Raw genomic sequence first — 20486 nt, 5'->3', positions numbered from 1 at the left:
AGATTCGCCAGATTTTGGGCTCCAGGTAAGCTTGCTCCTGGGAGGTGGGGCGGTCAGGTCAGGGGGCGGCGGCAGAGACAGAGGGGCGGAGCGGGGCTGCCCCTGGCGAACTGGTGGAATAGCTGCCTTGTCCCGGCTGCCGGGCCTGGGAGCGGCCTCTGCTTCCCCAGGTCGCCGGACACGCCTGCCCCCTCAGCTTGCGGAGTGGGGAGCGGAGGCGGTGTCGTTAAGCTGCGGGGCCAACGGGGGGAGGGTGGCTGCCGCGGGGAAGCCCGTCAATTCGCTCCGCTCTCCCCGGCGGCGGAGCCAGGGGCGGCTTCTTCTGCCCTAGAGGCGGGACGCGGGTCTCCAGGTGAGCTTGCTCCTGGGAGGCGGGGGCGGCGGCGGCAGGGGGAGGGGATGTGTTCCAGGGAGCTGCTCCATTTCTTCTCTCCCCCGCGGCCTGGCCTGGGGGCGACCTCTTCCACCGGAGATTTGCCTGAGATCCGACTCCAGGTGAGCTTGCTCCTGGGAGATGGGTGCTGTGCGGTCAGGGGGCCGATAAGTTGGTGGCTGAGGGCATAGGGAGGCTGCCCCGGAGGAGCTTGTGGATTAGCTCCCTGTCTGCACTGCGTGGCCTGAAGGCGGCCTCTGCTGCGCCAGGTCCCGGGCCACCCCTGTCCCACTTTGCCTGCTGGGGGCGGGAGGCAGGGTAGTCAGGGTGCAGGGGTGGCGGTTGTCGGGAGCCTGCAGTGGGGGAGTGGGCCCATTTGCTCCCATCTTCCCCGCGGCTTGTCCTGGGGGCGGTCGCTGTTGCCCTGGGTTACGAGACACGTGTATCCTAGTCGGCCTGACCCCGGGAGTTGGACTTGGTACGTTGGGGGTGGTGGCAGCAGCGGCAGGTTTTCCCATGGAGCTTGTCCATTTGCTCCCACTTCCCCCCATGGTTTGCCCTGGGGTCGGTCCCTGTTGTCCCAAGATCGCCGGACGTCCATCTCCAGGTCAGCCTGCTCCATAGAGGAGGCCACTTTGAAGTCAGGGGCAAGAGTGGTGGCTGCTGCGGGGGTAGGGGCTGCCTTGGGGAGCTGGTGGATTGGCTCCCGTCTCCCTGATGGCCTGGTGTGGGCGTGGCCTCTCCTACCTCAGATCACCAGACACACCTGTCCCACTCAGCCTGCTGGGGGAGGGGCGCCCTGGGCGGTGACTTTAAGGTGCGTGGGTGGCTAAGGCGGGGGTAGAAGACATGCAGCGCGGAGCCTGTCAATTTGCTCTCCTCTTCCCTGTGGCAAATCCTGGGGGCGTCCTCTGCTGCCCAAGAAGCCGGATGCCCGTCTCCAGGTCAGCTTGCTCCTGGGAGACGGGCTCGATGCGGTCGAGGGGCAGAGGCAGCTGCGACGGCCGGCTGCCCCGCCTAATGGGGCCACTTTTTCTCCTCTCCCCTGACCTGCCCTGGGGACGGCCTCTCCCCCCCAAGATTCGCCTGACACCACACACCCGGACTGGTTGCTCCTGGGAGGTGGGCGCTGTGAGATCAGTGGTTGGAGAGGACAGGGTGCTGCCCCTGGTGAGCTGGAGGATAAGCTCCCATCTCTCTGCAGGCCTGACGTGGGGGCGGCCTCTGCTGCCCCTCATTCCCAGGTCACACTTCTCTGGGTCATATTTCCCCGGGGTTGCAGTAGGGTGCGGGGGCATCGTTGTGTTGGCGGGGGTATGGAGCCTGCCGCTTTGGAGCTGGTGGTTTAGCTCCCATCTCTTCCGCAGCTTGGCCTGAGGGCAGCCTCTGTTGCCCCAGGTCGCAAAGCATTTTCCCTGACGGGTTAGCCACCGGAGGTGGGCAGGATGGGCTGACAGGGTTGAGGCAGCCGCCAAGGCAGCGACGGAGGGGGCTGTCCCTGGCCAGCTGGTCAATTTGTTCCCATCTCAACTTTGCTGCCCCAGTTTCACAGAACTCCCTTCTCCAGTTTATTCTTCTCCTGGGAGGTGGGCGCAGTGCATGCAGCCCAAGGTCTGGGCTTTCCCCTGGGGAGGGGCAGAACTCTCTTTTTCTCCTTTGTCTTTATTCTTCAGCGAAGTGGTTACTGGACGCAATTCTTAATTCTGAGAATGTGTAGCCTGTGTTACGGAAGAGCTGCTGGACAGTGAGTTTTCTGGGTGGATTTTCACATCAGCTGATGCCCCAGGCAGGCAGGAAAGCTATTACTCAGAGCTTCTTAGTCTGGAGTTGGCTGTGGCCCCGCAATCCTCACCACGCTTTTTAAAAATGTGTTACTCCCCTCGTTTTCCTAGGTGACATTTTAGGTTATTGGGTCACAGATTCCTGGCACACTCATCCCTGTTCTCAAACATCTTTTAAACATGGGTGAAGTGATAAGTAGGGGAAGATGATTTACTGAAAGGTAAGAATACTTAAATTCGCATTAAAGCTACATTCTGTCAATCTTTCTCAAATGATTTTTCTCTGATTCTAAATCCACGACCTAGTGAATGTTGTACTCCTGTGTAAATCATTGATCTTCACATCACATTTGTTGAGTGGTCAACGAGATTTGTTAATTAGATTATTCCTGAAAGGAAAAGTTCTGGCTTTTCAGAATTCCTTGTCTGATGTCACCCAGGCAGTCACAGTAGAAGACAGAGCTGATATAAAAATCCCTCAGCTGGCTGAACTGCAAATCTTCTGGGATTACTGATCCCTGAAATGCAGGTGACTCTTGATAATCTGGGGGATGGTTTATATGATCAGATTCTTCCAGTCCTATAAATGGGTTCCATGGTCCCAGCCCCGGGAGAACTGGTCATAAGGGCCATATCATGAAGGGTGGGATGGGAAGGCAAGGTGTAAGAGCTGGAATCACTGAGCTTCCACACTCACTAAACACAGACTCCAGAGCCTAATTGTTGTCAGATTCTGTTCTGGATTTGAGAGTGTGTTCATTCATGATTCTTGCCCTTCTGGAGTCACTGCCTGGGTGGAAGTAACCTTTACATAGATCTGTGGAGGATGACAATTAAGTAGATGGGCTTTTATGGTTCTCAGAGTGCCCAGGCTTGCTCTTCCAGGCACTCGTGGGACTAACGAGAGTCATGTTATTCACTCATTCACTGATTTATTACCCTTGAATTGATCACTCGTCCCACAGTAAGTGAAACAAGGGATCAGGAAGCTGAGTTTTGTCCCCTCTCCTATCACTGATTGTATCTGTCAGTCGGGTGCCCTGCGTATGCATTGTGAAATGGTGGTATTTCGTGCCCAATGGGGCAGCCCTGTCAGTTCTGAGAATCAGTGTAGACACGTGGTTAGGACAGCAGCCTGACACACATGGCACCCCCCCACCCCGTGAGACAGCATTGTCGATGCTCAGGTGACCCGATGTAGACCGCGGTGCTAAACCTGAGCATGTTTAGTGATCCTGGTGGCTATGGGAAATACAGACTACCGGTCGCTACCTCTGGAGTCTCTGAGGGTGTGCACCCCAGAATACTGCATTTTAATAAGCAATTTAACTAATTCTGATGAAGAGATCTGAGTGTCCCACTGAGAAACACTGGTGTGCGAGGCACCAATATTGAGGATTCTCAGGGAACGATGTCTTTTCAGGATGGTCCAAGGGCCCTCACTTGAGACTTTTGCCTTGGGTTTAATTGTATGTGTTCAGAAGAGATGTCTTTCACTTCCAGTGCTTGTCAGCATGCTCTGTGCAGGGATTTGCTCTCAGTAGATGGCAAAAACTATGACTCTTCAGGTCACCGATCTACAGTGTGTACGATATTTTATTTTGGTTTTCTTTATAGCAATGCAGAGTCTCCCGAGAAGAGATTCAGACTGAACAGACTTTGACTTTGGAAAACTGCTGCTGCCCAAGGTGTTCTCTGGCAGTGCAATGACGAATCTAGGCCCCTCTTTCACTGCTACATCAATGAAGTGGACCACTTGGACAAAGCCAAAGCTGGTATCCCTACCATAGTCCTTTACAGTGATATTCGGCTACAGGAAGTCATCAGATGCAGCAGGTGGCCAGAGGAGGAGCCGAACAGACTCATGAAATGTGACATCCCCAACTTCATCAACACGGACCAGAACTCTTCCTTTGAGGAAGATGATCTCCTGATTTTGTAACTACCGATTGTTCTAGAAAATAAGCCAGTTGTCCAGAACTCACACAAAGACTTGAATTGAGAAACGTGCTTGTCAGGTATCTTTCTGAAGATGTGAAGTCTGTCTTTGTATGGCAGGAAGTCCCCTTTCACAAAACTGTATGTGTTTGTGTCTGAGAGAGGGAAATGGAGACAGACAGAAAAACGAAGGAGCAGAAGAGAGCCCCCTCAGAAGAGAGCTAGTTAAGGTGAGTTTTTGTGCCTTTAATAAACATTTGGGGTTTTGGGGGGAACAAAGTATTTACACTGTCTTATTCTCCTCGTTGGAAACCTTGGCCCCGTCCTCAGTGTCAGTGGCCTTGAACGGGGGTTGCACGCTGCGTTACATCTGGGGCTGCCACTTCCACGCTCTGCCTTTAGCACGTTGCTTTGCCTGTCAGGGTTGTTACCATTTTAACTGTAAGGTGAGGAGTCTAGAGTAGATGATACATCCCAGCTCTGCTGTTTTGCAAATTTCTGATTTCGTATTCGGATGAGGCTGGGATACACCCAGAGCAGTATAAACCAGGCCCTATCTCCTGCCTACTGCTGGGGCATCCCTCAGGTCTGTGCCTTCTACTCAACCCTTTACTGAGCCCAGCTTTTGTCAGGAGCCCAAGTGCCTACCGGGATGGCAGGGGACTTGTCTTTCATGGTCACGGTGGCCTACAATTCTATTGGTTGTGCTGAAACAACTCTTCTGAGATCCTCCACCCACCCTTGCTCACACCTAAGGACAGCCCTACGGTTCCTTTCCTAGGAGGAGGATCAATCCATGGTGCATTTTATGACAATCCTGTCCCCAGGAATGCAAGGAAGTTTATCAGCTGAGTGAGGGGAGGTGCCTCTGTGTCCCTGTATCTCTGTCTGCTCACAGTTCCCTGCCACCGGCTACTGAACAAGAAAAGTGCTATTCACCATGCTGTGTGTTTTGCAAATGTGTAGGTGATGGTCTTGTGGCTCGTGTGTGGGCTTTGATTTGGGAGGGTGAAGGGCTTATGTATACCTCATCAACATGTATTCGAGGTGGCCTGGTGCCACACAGATTTGATTCATGAAGGCATCAAGCCTGCACACTGGTTTGGAAACAACTTGGTTTTGATCATTCACACTGCATGCATGGCTCGCTGCTAATCTGTGGGTGATTTTTTCATTTTAGTTTTATTCACCCCGTGTCTTGCTTAAGCTGATAAATACATTTATTTCACCAGAATATTCTCTGATTCTTTGTTTACACACATCCAGTTTTTTTAATTCCTTTAAAAATGATTCTGTGTTTATAATGCCTCCTAATTTCTATCATCTCTATGTTCCCAGTGGCCTGAGCCATGCACCAGATTTGATGCCGGAACTGTTCCACCAAAAGAAATCCCTTCGCCGTAATATCTTTTGAGGAAAATATTATTCTTTAAGGCTCTAATAGTAAATCGTAGAACAAAGCATGGAACATTTCTTGTAGTTAATATATGTTCGTGCAAAAAGAAATGATATTTTTATTAAACTATGTTGATTTTAATAACTTTTACAAATGTGAATATTGTTATTCATAATTTAAGTAACCAAATAAAATCACAGTTATTCATTATGAAGATTGAAAACTATTTACACGGTCTCTTAATTAGAAGTAGCTTTATTAGAAGACTGAAGGGTATTTAAAAGATGGAAAAATACCCATGATGACACCATCATTTTTATTAACTAAATATCAAGAACTCTGCAGGGTTAAGATTTAACCCTCTGCAAGCTGCCAAGTTGGCATGAGGTAGTTTGTGGATGCTGCCAGAAGACAGGACACTCCCCCAGGATCAGAGACATAGGACTTCCTGCCAGCACAGCAGACAGCCAGTGGTTCATGTTCATGTTGGTTCCTGAGTTCCTTTCCTATTGCTGTTGTAACAAAGGACAACAGACTCAGTGGCTTAAAGCAATACACATTCATCTTCTCACTGTTCTAGGGTGCTGAAGTGCAAAGTCAATGTCACTGGGCTAAAACCAACGTGTGGCCAAGGCTACGTTCCACACCGAGGCTCTAGGGAGAGATTCGTCTTCCTACCTTTCCCAGCTTGCAGAGGTGCTCACACTCCTTGGCCCAGGGCCCTGTGTCACTGTGACCTCTGCTGCCACTTTACATCTCTGTCTCTGACTATATAGATATAGAGGAAGAGTCTTCTACATCTGGTATGGACCCTTTTTCCTAAATGGACATTGTATCCCTATTTATGTGCAGATGTAAACCCCTTCCCTCCAGGTTGCGGTGGCATCAGCTCACAAGATGACCACTCTGGGCTTTAAGTGTCCTCTTTGTATTGTCACCTGGGATATTCTCTCTCCATATTTAGCTCTGTGTTACTTTTGTTGTTGTATTTTACCCGGCATTACTGAAAATTTTACTTAAAAGAGATCCTAATTAACTCTGTTTACCTGTTTCCAGAGCTGAAAGTTTCAGTTTTAGAGTATCTGTTTGATTTTTCTTAAAAATACATTCCAGTATATTTCTCTGGTGAAAGTCTTTACCCTGTTATCTATTCTCCCATCATTTCCTTATTTTCTTGAATATATTAAAAGTATTTTATAGCCTTTAGGGGTAACTCTGATGCCTACATCACCTGGGGGTTTACATCCTTTGTCTAATGCTTCTTATTCTCATATTATCCGTCATATAGTCTTGACATGTTGCATGTCTAGAAATTCTTTATTACATGGCAGACACTGCAGATCAAAAATCCATACATTATCATCCGTGAAAGGTTTTCTACCTTCCCGTTAGGCAGACAGGGTGAGGGACTTATCATGTCACTCCAATCAGGTGCTGAGTTGGATCAGGCCTGAAGTGCCTTTTTTCTTAAAACAGCTTTGAGGTATACTTGGCAAAACAATTTTCACACGTTTAAAGTGTACAGCTTAATACGTTTTGACGTAGGTATATCCCCAAGAAACCATGACCACACTCAAGACAGTGAACATACCCATCACCCACAAAGCTTCTCTCCTGCCTTTTGTTGTCCCTCCCTCCCTCCCCATCTCTTCCCCTGGAAACCATTGATCTGCTTTCTTTCACAACATATTGGTTTGCATTTTCAAGATCCTTGTATGAATGGATACATGCAGTATCTACTCTATGTTGTCTGACTTCTTTCATTCAGTGTAATTATTTTGAGAGTCATCTGTGTTGCTGTATTAATAGCTTATTTGTCTTATAGCAGAGTATTTTTCAGTGCTGAGTTTTTACTGAATAGTTTATTGTGGCCAGTGTTTGAATAGACCATCATTTCTTTCTGCATTTACTTCTTTATGGATGCATGGGTTATTTACAACTTGAGCTATTATAAATAAAATTGCAGTGAATATTTGTTTACAAGTCTTTGTATGGACATATGCTTTTATTTTCTAAAGCACCAGATGAGGAATATCTGGGTTATATGGTACAAAGGTGTTTACCTTTTTTAAAGAAACTGTTAAAGACTTTTCCAAAATGGTTGTACTATTGTAAATTCCTCGTGGTGTGTATCAGTTCTGGTTGCTCTACTTCCTTGCCAGCACTTTGTAAGGTCAGTCTTTCTAATCCTATTCATTCTAGTATGTATGTGAACTAGTATCTCACTGTGGTTTTTAAAAGCATTTCTCTAATGACTAATGGCATCTTTAATCAGCATCATTTCATATGCTTATTATCCATCTGGATATCTTTACTGAAGTGTGTTTCCTGGCCTCATTCATTCATTCATTCATTCAGGTGTTTGCATTATTATTGAATTTTGAGACCTTTTTATTCTGGATCAGATACAAAGAGAGATCTTTATCAGATATATGATCTGCAAATAACTTCTGTCTATGGCTTGTCTTTTCATTTGCTTAGCAGTGTTTAGAAGAGCTTTGAAGAGTCTTCATGTTGATAAAGTTCACTCTACCAGTTACTTTTTAAAATACATTATACTTTTGGTGTCATAACAAAGAAATATTTGCCAAACCCAAGGTCATAAAGCTTCAGCCTATGCTTTTTCTCCTAGCTGTTTTATAGTTTTAGATTTCCTATTAAGATCTATGATCCATTTTAAGTTAAATATTGTATATTTTGTGAGGTATGGATTAAAGTTCATTTCTTTTTTTTGCGTATCACTATCTAATTGTTCCAGCACTACATGTTGAAAAGATCCTTTCTCCACTGCATGCTTTTTGAGAATCAATTGTCTATGTAAGTTTTGGTTTAGTTCTGAACATTCTATTGTGTTCCATTATTCTATTTTCCTGTTTTACACCAACACCATACTTTCTGATTACTGTAGCTTTATAAAAAAGTGTCTGAAAATCAGATAGTGCAAGTCTTCCAGCTTTGTTTTTCTTATTCAAAGTTGTTTTGAATATTTGGGATCCTTTGAATTTTTTTTTTCCATGTGTAGAAGTGTTTCACTTTTTTTTTTACATTTTTTTCTCTGTGATTTATCATAACATTTTGTGTATATTTCCCTGTGCTATACAGTGTAATCTTGTTTATCTATCCTACAGTTTTGAAATCCCAGTCTATCCCTTCCCACCCTCTACCCCCCCATAACCACAAGTCTGTATTCTCTGTCCATGAGACTATTTCTGTCCTGTATTTATGCTTTGTTTTTGTTTGTTTTTGTTTTTTAGATTCCACATATGAGCGATCTCATATGGTATTTTTCTTTCTCTTTCTGGCTTACTTCACTTAGAATGACGTTCTCTAGGATCATCCATGTTGCTGCAAATGACATTATGTTGTTGGTTTTTATGGCTGAGTAGTATTCCATTGTATAAATATACCACATCTTCTTTATCCAGTCACCTGTTGATGGACATTTAGGTTGTTTCCATGTTTTGGTTATTGTAAATATTGCCGCTATGAACATTGGGGTGCAGGTGTCATCCTGAAGTAGATTTCCTTCTGGGTACAAGCCCAGGAGTGGGATTCCTGGGTCATATGGTAAGTCTATTCCTAGTCTTTTGAGGAACCTCCACACTGTTCTCCATAGTGGCTGCACCAAACTGCATTCCCACCAGCAGTGTAGGAGGGTTCCCCTTTCTCCACAGCCTCTCCAGCATTTGTCATTTTTGGATTTTTGAATGACGGCCATTCTGACTGGTGTGAGGTGATACCTCATTGTAGTTTTGATTTGCATTTCTCTGATAATTAGTGATATTGAACATTTTTTCATGTGCTTTTTGATCATTTGTATGTCTTCCTTGGAGAGTTGCTTGTTTAGGTCTTCTGCCCATTTTTGGATTGGGTTGTTTATTTTTTCCTTATTGAGTCATATGAGCTGCTTATATATTTTGGAGATCAAGCCTTTGTCTGTTTCACTTGCAAAAATTTTCTCCCATTTCGTAGGTTTTCTTGTTTTATTCCTGGTTTCCTTTGCTCTGCAGAAGCTTGTAAGTTTCATTAGGTCTCATTTGTTTATTCTTGCTTTCACTTCTTCTAGGAGAAAATTTTTGAAATGTATGTCAGATAATGTTTTGCCTATGTTTTCCTCTAGGAGGTTTATTGTATCTTGTCTTATGTTTAAGTCTTTAATCCATTTTGAGTTGATTTTTGTATATGGTGTAAGGGTGTGTTCTAGCTTCATTGTTTTACATGCTGCTGTCCAGTTTTCCAATCCTTTGAATTTTTATATGAATTTTGGAATCGGTTTGGAACCTTACATCCTGTTCTTCCAAAATTCCACCCATGTCTTTGGCCATCTCCAAAGCCACATTTTCTGAAGAAGTCTCTCTAGATCCCAGATGAAAGGAATTTCTCTTTCATCTGTGCTCCAATCACATTTGATATTATTTGATTACCTTTATGCACATTTGGCTGTATGTACTTCTCTGATCTTTCCAGCCATATAGTAAATCTCAAAAGATTAGGAATCTTGACTTGGTTCCCTCTGTCTGCTGAGAAATTAATTCTATGTTTTGCAGGAGTGAGCCCTGCAGCAAGAGGTATCTGCAGCACACATCTAGCTCATTGCTTGCGTATTGTCAAGGAATCCTACAGATTTAGAATTGTTTATTGATTGTTGTCTCCAAGACGGCTCAGTCTTTTTTATTTCTATTGCAACTGCTGCAGTTTCAAAGAACAATGGGCTAATTATTTTCCAAATATCAAATCATACTCTAATTGTGTTGTCACGCAAATTATGTACAGCTGTGTCTTAACAACCTGCTTAGTGTTCACAGGCTCCTTCATTCATGGAACTTTTGGGAGAATGTCATATCCTTAGAGATAGTAATGCTGTCTTTGGCGACCTGAGCAGCAGTATCTGAACTCACTCCTGCTGTTTTTCCTGTGTCCCCTCTAGCCCTCCTCCAGCCCTCCATGGGGGGCCCTACATTTCTGCCTTGGAAAAGCCTGTTGCTTCTCAGGAAGACTTCCCTATGAAAGATAATCATGTCCTTCTTTTGGGGACATTCAGTCCAGAGACCTGACAGCAGGGGAAAATGTTTAGCCTGCTTTGGGTAGAACCTAAATTCTTCCATACTTATTAGAAGCAAATCCAATGAGGAAACTGTTCTGGCATCTAACAAATCAGCATAAATATCTGATAAGGCAGATCAGCTTCCCCATCCCACTCAGTGGTCATGTTGATGTGACACTCACCTTGGTTAACATTTTCTCCTGTGAGCAACGTAAAGTTCAAGACGTTATGAATGGCTTTTTTTCTTCCTTAGTCTTTCTGCATTCACTGTGTTTCGTGAGATTATATGAATCCTGCTTATTTTCAGCACAGTACTAAGCTTTTTAAAAGGATCATGTGTTTAAAAGGCTAGTGGACAATTTTTTAGAAGACAGAAATCCTCAGATTTTGGTCCTAGAGTTGAATCTTGGTTAGTGATGAACGAAAATTCCCATTAAAATTTTAAATTCAGTGATATAAAGTTTTAAAAATAGTTAAATATTAGTCAATTTCATTAAACACTATAGCAGTTATTTACTTTTAAGACTGTTTCTGGGGTAACTTTGCAATGATTCCCTCCCTTTATTGATTCCCTCTTTATCAAATCCTTGAGAGTCCCCTGTCATCATTGTCAGTATCATCATCATCATCATCATGGAACTGATTCCTCTGGAAGATTCTAGGAAAATAAAGAGATGGACGGGGTTATGTGTAGGTCAGTGTGTGCATATACAATAAGAACAGCTGTCAGACATTAGATGCAAGATACCCATTTCATTTAGGGAAGAATGTGGTCATGAAATCCTGATGTGGTGAATGAAGGAAGCGGTGGGAACAGGATAGTCAATGGAAAGGAGGAGGAAGTGAGTGAAGCGGGGAGCATAGATCCTTGGTTAGGTGATCAGCACATTGGTGAGAAAGAGGGGAGTGTGATGGCAGAATCATGTCCCTCCCAGGCCACAGGATAGCCACCTGTGACATGTTACTGTACATGGCAAAAGGGATGACAGATGTTTTAGAAAAAAAATCTTAGAGGATTTCTGTTTCCTAAATTGTCTATTAGTTAGCCTTTTAAATCCATAGTACATTATTAAAGATAAGTGCAGGGGCACAAATAAAAAGGATTCATATAATCTCACCAGACATACTGAATGTAGAAAGATAAGGAAGAAAAACAAACAGTCACTTATAAGTGCCTTGAACCATAAATTGCTTGTGAGAGGAAATTTTACACAAGGTGAATGTCACGGCCACATACATACTGCCTGAGTGGGATGGGACAAGGGGATCCTGAGATAAGACAATAGGGTGAGTAGCCTGGATTGTCCAGGTGGGCCGAATGTAATCACAGGGTTCCTTAAAATGGGGTGTATTTCCCAGCTGAGTTTAAAATCAGAGGGAGGTGTAGCCATGGAGTAATGTTCAGAAAGGCTGCTGGCCATGAAAATGGAGGAAGTTGATGGGCACAAACTAAGGAAGGTGGGTGACCTCTGTAAACTGGAAAAAAACAAAACAAAACAAGGAAATATTCTCTTCTAGACCCTCTAGAAGGAAGGAACCCTGCTGGTACCTTGAATTTAGCCCAAGGAGAACTGTGTTGCATCTCTGACCTCCACAGACATAAGCTGATAATTCTGTGCTAGTTTAAGCTGTTAAGCTTATGGAAATTTGTTACAGTGGTAATAGGAAAATAACATAGTGAGCGGTAGTGTAAGGGATTAAAGGTCTAGGATGGGGTGTGGATAGAATTCTGACATTTACCGCTAAAAAACAACCAGGTGAAGTGGGAAGGTGTTTTAAGGAAGACCTACCTGACAGGGCTGTCAAGCAGACTGGAGCGAGCGGAGCCTTGGGGTTAGAGGAATCAATTAAATCTCTACCAGAAAAATAAGGAATAAAATGTAACAGGGCTTCAGTGTTAGTGGATGTAGGAATGGAAATGGGCAGAGAGATATAAACATTATTTTGAAATTAGCTACAGGTTTGATGACAACATGTTGGGGAGAGTTAGCCGATGTGTGGACTGAATGTTTGCATCCCCTCAAAATCCATATGTGGAAACCCCATCTCCCAGGGTGATGGTATTGGGAGGCGGGGCCTTTGGGAGGTGATTAGTAGGATAAAATGAGGTCATGAGTGTAGAGCCCTCATGAATGGTATTAGTGTTCTTATACAGGGCCCCAGAGTGCTTGCTTCTCTCTGCTCTCTGGCCCATGAAGATAGTGGGAAGACAGCCATCTTCGAGCTGGCAATCCTCTCCCAGATACATTGACCTTGAAAGCCTCAGCCTCCAAACCATAAGGAATATGCTGGTTGTTTAAGCCACCCGACCCACGGTAATTTGTTACAGCATCCCAGACTGACGAAGACAGTGGAGGATAACACTGAGTTTGGCACTGATTGGAGAATGCTGAAACCCAGGGAAGTGGGCAGCCCAGACGTTTACTCATTTAATCCTGCCAACACAGTAGGGGATAAAGTCTACATATTCCTCGCTATTTGAAAAGTAAGGAAAAAGAGGCACAAATAATAACAACGGCAACGACAACAACAATAATTTGTCCAAGATTAACACAGAACCCCCTGGAGGGAGAGTGAGAATTTATACTTATGCAGGCTGGCCCCAGAGCCCCTGCTCATAACTACTAAGTCAGACCATCTTGCTTATGTGGATCAGTTGTTTTCAACTGTGATATGAGGGTACTGTGTCCAGTAACTTATAATTTCAAAATACCTCACTGTAAGGGAAACATTAGTCACAGGCAATACAAACCACCGAAAGCAAGACATACAAAAATAACTTGTTAGGGCAAGATAAACAAAAATGTTTTTAAATATTATACCTGCTGACCCTTTGCAATAAAATGTTTATTTATAATTCTGTCTGGCTACAGAATAACATCATAATCCTGCATGTGGCTCGTGGCTCCCATGTTGGACAGCACGGGACTAGAGAATTTAAATGACTTGCCCAGCCTCGCCCAGGAAGCTCGTGGTGGGATCAGAGCTATAGTCTGGGACTTTTCCTTCCTATCCAACAAGTCCCTCATGGAAGTTTAGAAGCTTCTCCTTTGGTGCCCAGCTGTCTATCCGTACTTATGACATCTTGTCAGGTGCCCCGGCCTGCTTCTGAAAATCAGCCAGAGCCCACTTCTGCTCTTTTTTGGCCTGGTAATACCTTCTAGCAACTTCCATTGCCTTCTTGGCATCAGTTCTTACCTGGAAGGGTAGTGGCTAGAGATGGAAATGTGTCCACATGACAGGTTTTTCATAAGTATAGTAGGAGTGGTCAAGAGAAGAAAACGTCAGGAAGACGAGTGGTAGCAGGTCATTTAATATACAAAATGCATACTTTCAATGTATGTTTGTGTTTCCGAGTCCAGGCTTGTTCTACTCGTGCATTACAGGCCAACACATCAGGAGACCAGGTTTTGGGGCAAGAAATAGCGGCTTTAATTTGTAAAGCCAGCTGAGAAGATGGCAGACCAATGTCCTGGAGAACCATCACCCCAAGTCAGAATTCAGGCTCTTCTTATATTAAAAAGGAGAAGCGGGAATGCTTGGTTGTTGCAAACTTGGTGTATGAATTCTTATTTGTTAGAATCCTTGGTCCTTGCAGCTCTTCACCTGGGTCAGATCCGTGTAAATCTCCAACAAACAAATGTTATTTTCTATTCTGTATCTTGTTATCTTTATACGAATGGAAAAGTGTTAATATCCTTCAAAGTCAGAGCCTTGAGAATAGTGTCTCCTGTATATTTCAGGCTCTAGGCAACATTGTTTCACAAAAGGTGCAGAAACAACAAGACTAAGCCTAGGAAACAGGGCACAGGGTTAAAGTCAAAGGAACAGATCTAATAAGGAGTCAGATTTGTTCTTTCCTATTTCAGTAGTGCCATGGAGAAGGCACTTTGGGCAGCTTTCTGTAGGGTCCTGGAGGCATTCTCTCTCAGACTCTGTGCGCCTCTATTGAAACCTCTCATCGCTATCTGGCCTGCTGGAAAAGCACTCCGCCTGTTTTGACCTGAAGATGTGTTCTGTTTATAACTCATCACTACTCCTTGGAAAACAACTCAATAAAAACTCAGTTGGCTTTCCACCAGCTCTGGGCAGGGGTGAGGGATAGCTTGTTATTATTTTATAAAAAAAAAATATAAAAGAAGTCTTAAAACAGCACAGGGCACCTAGGAGAGAGACAATCAATGCTTCCTGGCTTAAATCAAAAGTGATGACTCAGTGAGTCCATGGCTGCTGTATTTGCTGAGCTAGTTACTCCTTTGCTCCATTACACTTTTATTTTAACTGAAAAAGAAATATATGCATATGGTTACAAAAATTCAAATAGAGCAAAAAATACTCACGTGAAAGAAGTTATCCCTCATCCTCTGTTCTTACAGGCCTCCCTTGAGATGCCACTGATTACAATCCTTTGTGTGCTTCTCCAGATATGCTATGCACATTCCCACAAAAGTATGTAAATTCATTTAAAGTTTTACTTATTTTTAACTGAAAGGGATTTAAATCCTCAAGTGGCTTCTGCCACGGTAATAGAAAAGAACAAATCTGACTCCATATTAGATCTGTTCCTTTGACTTAAACCCTGTGCTCTGTCTCCAAGGCTTCATCTTGATTGTAAAACAATGTTGCCTAGAGCCTAAAATATACAGGAGAGCCTATTCTGAAGGCTTTGATCTTTAAGGGTATTTAACACTTTTCCAATCATATAAAGATAACAAGTTGCAGAATAGAAAATAACGTTTGTTTTGTTGGAGGTTTACAGGAATCAGACCCAGGCAGATTACTGCAAGAACAAAGGATCCTAACAAGAAGGAATTCCTACACAAGGAAATTTGCAAAAACCAAGCACATAGGAAAGGAGCCTGAATTCTGACCTGGGGAGATGGTTTCCCAGAACATTAGTTTGCCATCTAGGTCTACAGAAACTATCTATTCCATGCCCCAACACATGGTCTCCCAACTTACTGGCCTGTCCTGCACTGAGGAGAATGAATTTGGACTCAGTAACACTTCTACCTTCCTAGCAAGCTGGGCACTGGAACTGAGGGCAGCTCTCCCACACACAGGGGCCTACAGTGAGCCCTTGATTATTCCCCAAGGTTCGGGTGTGGTTTACTCAGGAGGGATGGGGACTATGCACCAACACTCAGGCAGTCTGCTCCTTCTGGGGCTCTGACATGTTACCTCCCGCTCCCTGCCAGCCCAACACTTGTGACAGTGAAGCTAAGGCAGAGATCCTGCCTCCCTGTTTCCCAGCGTGTAAAACGGGAATGTGTACTCTTCCCAAGGTAGTTCTGAGCGACACCTGCGGGTGCTTGGTTCCCGGAGCAACAGTAAACCCAGCTCCTTGTGGGGGCAACGGGTGAGATACCCATAGGGTTTCTGCAGAGACCTTAGCTGGAGGGCTGGACCAGGGACGTAAAATATGAGCTGTGGGCATTGAAGGGTTAAAGAAAGGTGCATAGGCAGGACTGCTGTCTCCTTTGTGGTGCCCCCAGAGGTAAAACGCTTTCTCCCCATCTCTGCAACTCCCCTCCCAACTCCAGATACCTGCCTTCTCTCTGCTCCTCCTGTCCATCTGTCTCCCTCCACTTTTCCCCTCCTCCCCTCCTCCTCCATTATTCTCCCTCCCTCGGTTCCCCACCTTCTCTCTCAGGATCCAGAGCGGATCGCTGGCCCTCCTGCGCATGCGCAGTCGCTGCCAGCTGGACCGCGGGTTGGAAGCTCCAGCTCAGAGTGGAGGATCGGCCCCAAAGGCTTCACAGCCCTGTCGCCCGGTAGGCCTTTGGCTCCTGCCTGGGGCCGGGGCCTCTGGCTGTGGACGTGCAAGGTGGGGGGATCTCGGGAAAGGGGTCATTCGGCTGCGGGAGGGCGGTCGGCTTGTCACAGCCCCCCAGGGCGCCAGTCAGCGTGTGTTCTGCTGAATTGCTCGCGCCAGGCCCCTCTGCCCGCGTCACCTGCCCCGGCGCCCCGGCCACAGCTGTCCAGTGCCAGGTGTGCCCCTGCCGCCTCTTGGCTCAGCCGGGATCCCCTCAGTCCTCGGCCGGCGTCCACTTCCCCTCTCCCGCCCGCGAGTCCTCTTCTCCCGGGCTTCCTCTCCTCGGCCGCCGGCCGGTCCCCACCACTGGCTGGGCTGCGTCCCGGGCGGGCGGGGTCTGCGGACCCGGACGGGGGCGGGCACCTGGGGATGGGGCTGGGGCTGGGGCTGGCCTCTGAGCGGGGCTGCAGCCCGCATCCCCCACCCCGCTCTCCCTGTCCCGCGACCCCGGGGCTGCCTTCCTCTCCCTTTCCCGCTCCCTGAGGTACAGATCAGCGGCGTGGGCGCTGCTCTCCCAGCTAAGAGCCTCCTGCTGTAACGCCCAGCTTTTCCTGGTGGAGTCGGGAAAAGGGAGCGGCAGTTCTGAGGGAACTTCTGTCTCCTCGCTCAGTATTTCTGCCCCAGGTAAGTACCTTGATCCATTTCAGGTGTTATGATGGCCGTGCTTGTTGATGTCACGTGTTTTTTATAGTAAGAGGGATTACAGTGGTGAAAGCAGGGCTTGGTTCAGTTAAAAATAAGCTGAAGGCATGAGGCTGTGACATCCTCCATCCTTCACTGTCCCAGGGTGAAACGTGAGACCGTCGATCTTAAAAAGATACTTACAGTCCCTAACTAGCCCAGCCCAGCTAGTGTGTGTTAACAGGAACAGCACCACCCGAGGCATTGGAGACCCAGGGACTTCGCAGTCCTAAAGAGCTCCTGGCAAAATCTGTTTTTTGTTTTGTTTTGTTTTGTTTTTTGTTTTTCTTAAATTGTGGGACAGACTAGTAGTATAGAGGGAAAAATAATTGGCAAGAAGGATTTTTTCATATAACAGCTTTATTGTGATATTGTTCACACACCATGAAGTCCACCCACTTAAATGTTACAATTCAGCAGCTTTTAGCATATTCACATTTGTGCAACCATTATTATTCCAGAACGTTTTCATCACATCAGAAAGTCCAGTGGAAATGAATGACCTATCCACTCCTTCCCACTGGTGGTTCTAAAGAAGTTTCTTGGCTGTTTTTGACCATAAATTAACTTGTTACATTCCATGAAATATCTGGGAGGAATTCTAATCAGAATTGCAATGAATCTGTCTATCAAAGCAGGAAGAATTAATGTCTTTATGGCATAAACTTCTTCTACACATGAATATATCTGGGACCCTATCTTTTCATCTGTCCAGAGCCAGGCCTATGGGAAATCCTCATTAATTCTTGGGTTTGTGGATGATGAGATTCAATACATCGTTAGATGCAACTGTAGACTTTCACAGAAGAGAAAAGTAACCTCCTAGAAGCCAAGTGATTCTCTAATGGTTAGAATTAGTGACAGCCTGTGCTGGAGTGTTCGAGTGGACTTGGTGCTTGCAGAGATCTCCACCACCTACAGCTAAGGGGATTACCGTGTTCTTTTACTTTTTTTTATGGCGTTGCTATTATTTTTGCTTATTATATAAAATTATTTTTTATTGAAGTGTAGTCAATTTACCATGTTAGCTTCAGATGTACAGCAGAGATTCAGTTATAAGCATATGCATATGTATATACATGTCTTTCAGAATGTTTTTAGTACAACTCATTACAAGAAATTGAATATAGTACCCTGTGCTATATAGTAGGTCCTTGTCATTTAGTTTATATTTATTAATGTGTATCTGTTAATCCTCCCTTTCCTGCCTGCTAACATCAGTTTGCTTTCTATGTCCATGAGTCTATTTCTAGCAGCACCGTTTTTGCTAGTAATATATGCTGGTTGGCTGCTTTCGGTTTCAGTAATTCCATCTTATGTGTGGGCGTTTTTCTTCTGGTGGGCCTGTGTGTGGTTTGCACACGTGATAATAGAGATCTGTATTTGGGAGAACTCCAGGCCTCGTGTAGTCCCTGGTACGGAGCGCCCACTGAACTGATGTTTGAACTTGGAAAAAAACAGTAAATGTTGGAATTTCCACTATGGTTGAGACTTCCAGGTTTCTATAACCTGTTTAGCTCACCTTAATGTTGGCTGCACCCATACTGGGTAATTTGGTGGAACTTCATGGTATGGTGATGTAGAGACAGGGCCTTGTATGCTTCTTCTCTTTCTGTTTTCTAACACTCATTCTACTGGGCGTTCCAGATCCTCCCCCTGAAGTGCCCAGGGCTGGCTTGGTGCTGCGCTGAGGCAATATTTGTTAATAAGGCCTTTCCTCATCTCTTCTGAGCCACCGTTTCTTTCTCTGCACAATGAGGGCTTAGACTAGACAAGTGCTTTTCAGTTTCTTTTAAAGCCATGTTTCCTTTGAGAAACAGAAAATGCAAATCTCTCCTCAACCCAACCTTTTAGATTTTGATAAGTCCTCCAAGGAGTGACATAGCTCTTTGTGGAAAATTGATGTGATTGTGATTCCAGGTGACAGAGAAAAGGCTCTTCAGAGATTTATTGCAGGGAGAGTGCAGGAAAGGGGCAGTATGTCACACTTTCTAGTGTAAGCACTGGAGCAAAGGCTTGGGTTTAAATACGGTGTCTGACGTGGCCTCTCTCTAATCTTGCACAATGTGATAAACCTCTCTCCCTAGTTTCTTAATGTGTCAAGTTGGGGTGATAATATTTTAAGGGTTTTGTGAAACATTATTCACATAAGCCATTTGTGTCTCGGTAGATACAAGACCTGCTAGAGAGTCAGGGATGTCTTTAAAAATATATATATATTGTCCACAGCACTCAGTCTGTGTGTATTTTGAAGCTCCTGGAGGGTGAGTGTGGAGTCTAAAGTCCATCGTGGGACAGGTGGCCCATGGGTCTGTGTGCCTCAGATTGCCCCCTCCTCCCCAGTCCTCTTCCTCTCAGTCCAGGATGAAGTTCCCTCGTAGATTTACACAGAGGTCTTGTGGAAATGGCTTTTCATTTTATTGTTTCACCAAGGAGGGTTGCCATCATGATCTCTGTGGTCAGATTTTGGTGACCTGAAGGCTATGCAACTGGGGATTTCTATTTAATAAAAAGAAAAAATTACAAATACAAAATTAGACCTAGGGTGATTGCAGGGGCTATTGAAAGTGGGGACCATTAGCTTTGTTAGCTTCAGGTGCAGTGGCCTCTGGTTTGTTGGAAGGGTCCTCTGGCACGAGGACCCTTCCTCATGCTCTGAAGTTGGAGGGACCAGTGGGTTCAGTGGGAATATTTACTGAGTGTATCTCATGGGCTGTGCATTGTCTTATTTGTACTGTGTGTTCATTATTTGAGACAGTGAGCTCATTTAACCTCAATAGCCTCTTTCAAAAATTAGACTTTTTATTTTGAGATGTAATGTAGATTCCCATGTATTTGTAAGAGATAATATGGAGAGGGCCTATGGACTCTTTGCCCAATTTTCTTTAATGGATCCATCTTGCAAAGTTGGGGTACTATTCATTCATGACTCACTAACCCTTTTAGGTTTGTGTTATTGCCCTCATTTCTACTTATGAATAAACTGGTGTTGAGAGAAGCACACAGGCCTGCCCAGGTCACCCACGTGGTTAGTGTAGAGTCGGGTGGAATGTGGGCTTGGCATTTCCACGCAGTAACATTATGATGGTCTGTGGCAGGGAGCAACATTCACTTTGCTTGTTTATTCATTCATTCAACAAACATTTATTGAATAAACTGTATGATTCAGATGCTTTCGTAGGGTTATCTGATTCTTCAGCATTATGGAGAATCAGGTAATGTTTTCTTTTTTTTTTTAATATGAGAAAAGTATCTCTGAGAGGTTATGATCTCCCCAAAGGAAAAATAGCTCATAAATGAAGGATAGCACATTTGTATAGTTCCTACTTATGCAGGTGGTACTCTAGGCATTTTACATTTGCAAACTTCCATAATCCAGATGTATTCTTGTAAGGCAAGGATTTTTTTAAATTGTTTTATAGTCAAGTTTACAATGTTGTGTCAATTGCAAGGTGTTT

At 44.8% G+C, this 20486-nt stretch overlaps 1 long non-coding RNA gene across 1 annotated transcript; it reads left to right on the top strand.

Annotated features, from left to right (window-relative positions):
- Nucleotides 1–371: 371 nt before the first annotated feature.
- On the top strand, nucleotides 372–3907 carry LOC140698901 (uncharacterized). Its single transcript, XR_012076907.1, has 3 exons — nucleotides 372–495; nucleotides 2266–2375; nucleotides 3772–3907. It is a non-coding gene; the product is annotated as an uncharacterized lncRNA (long non-coding RNA).
- The last annotated feature ends 16579 nt before the right edge of the window (nucleotides 3908–20486 follow it).

Source organism: Vicugna pacos, chromosome 10 (assembly GCF_048564905.1).
Source record: "Vicugna pacos chromosome 10, VicPac4, whole genome shotgun sequence".
NCBI classification, from domain to species: Eukaryota; Metazoa; Chordata; class Mammalia; order Artiodactyla; family Camelidae; genus Vicugna; species Vicugna pacos.
This window is presented reverse-complemented; position numbering and strand designations above follow the sequence as displayed.